Source organism: Arachis ipaensis, chromosome B04 (genome assembly GCF_000816755.2).
Source record: "Arachis ipaensis cultivar K30076 chromosome B04, Araip1.1, whole genome shotgun sequence".
In the NCBI taxonomy this organism is placed as follows: Eukaryota; Viridiplantae; Streptophyta; class Magnoliopsida; order Fabales; family Fabaceae; genus Arachis; species Arachis ipaensis.
This window is the reverse complement of record NC_029788.2, coordinates 11611248-11613064: the sequence shown is the minus strand read 5'-3', so window position 1 is coordinate 11613064 and position 1817 is coordinate 11611248. Positions and strand designations below refer to the sequence as shown.

Below are 1817 nucleotides of genomic sequence, written 5' to 3'. Positions count from 1 at the left end.
TCATATATTACATATAAAAATATGAGGAATGCTAGGGACCAGTAACTTTTGTGATTTGTAGCTATCAAATAGCCATCAATGATGATTTTAATGGTGTGAGATTTCATCTAATAGCTCACTTTTCTTTGCTGGTTACATGCTGGCCAGAATTTAACAAAGTTGCTGCCCCTAAACTTTTCCTAAAAATATATTTAAGTTTCATAAATTTAAACTAGATAAATTTTCAATATAAAAAGAAATCATACTACATAATTATAAAAAAATTAACCATTGGTATAAAAATATAGAATAATTTTATCTTTATAATCAAATTTCATAATCGATATGATTAAACTAGATTCGTATTTATAATCAGACTTTACAAAAAAGAAAAAAGAAAAAAAAAGAATCAGTTACACAAAGCTTTTTGTTTTAAAAGAATATTTGATTTTTTTTTACCAAAGATACGAGACTCGAACCCGCAACCTCTTAATTGAGTATGGAAAGACTATGTCATTTGAGCTATTACTCATTGGCAAAAGAATACTTGATTTGCCAAGAAGCAATAGCTTAAATGACATAGTCTCCTCATACTCAATTAAGAGGTTGCGGGTTCGAGTCTCCATATCTTCGGTAAAAAAAAAAAAATACTTGATTTTCACATTCACTAATTGAATAATCATTTAATTAATTTTTTTTCTTTTTAGGAAAATATTAAAATGAAAAGATATTCCGTTTTTAAGTTTTGATGTCCGGATACGTACGTCAGGTTATGCAGTGTGGGCCTCCCATTATTTGGAATTGCTTAGGCCCTATTTTTTTTTTTTTTAGTTTCTTGTGGCTACGGTTTAGGGCCTGTCACATTATTGTCTTAATTTTTGGGATTTTGTGGATTAATTTGAGATAAATATAACTTAATGATGATTAATAAATTTTGGAGATAAACTTCAGCATAAGAAATAATAAAATAATTAAAAGTTCTAATTTTGTCAATTTTTTATTTTTTTAGTATGGTATACGTAATTTAGATATATGTGATTTTTTTTCTAAAAAAAAAAAGTTAACAAATAAGAATTTATTTAACTAATTTTATTGTTGGGATAATTGAATTTCTCGGGTATTTAACATTTTTATTTTTTAAGTTTTAATCATTATTCACTAGAAAAGTTACCTACCTAAATATATGATTACCTAATATTGGATATTTTTAGAATCCAAAGCAAAAGGTCATATGTTTATATTTGTATAATTTTTTAATATAATAATAATAATAAAATATAATTAGATATATATGTAAAACATTTATTATACTATAATTGCATACAAATTATAAATCCATAAAAGTGTAGAAATTACGGATTAAAATTCTCAGAGTGAAATTCATTTAAAATTGAAAATAGAGTGCATTGCATGTGAATCCAGTCCAAAAAACAAATGAAGGGAAGTAGACATGTTACTTTATCATTCTAAACGAAATCTTATTCAAAAAGATCAATTTTCCATAATGGATAGTAATGTTATGTTACATGGCATAAAGTTCTTCACTATTATGTGCTCTTCTGTCATATTCCGTAGGAATAGTTTTCTCTTTTTTAGAAAAAGTGGAGAATAATTATAATTCATGAAGCTTGAGGGGAGCAATGTTTTCAGTACCATTTGGCAGTGCTACCAATTTGAATCTGAACATATCTTTTGGTCATGCATAATTTGTTAAAACCTTATATCAATTGAGTTTTTACTTTTATTTTTATTTTTTAAAAATTGAGTGAAAGAAATTCAAGAAACAAAAAAGGAAATGAAGTACAAAATGATGATGGAGACAGTATGGGTCTATTAAG

The 1817-nt window shown here is 25.8% G+C and overlaps 1 protein-coding gene across 2 annotated transcripts in view; it reads left to right on the top strand.

Annotated features, from left to right (window-relative positions):
• Window positions 1-1817, top strand: part of LOC107638943 (ent-kaurenoic acid oxidase 1) — a 6684-nt gene that overhangs the window by 1210 nt on the left and 3657 nt on the right. The window lies entirely within an intron of this gene.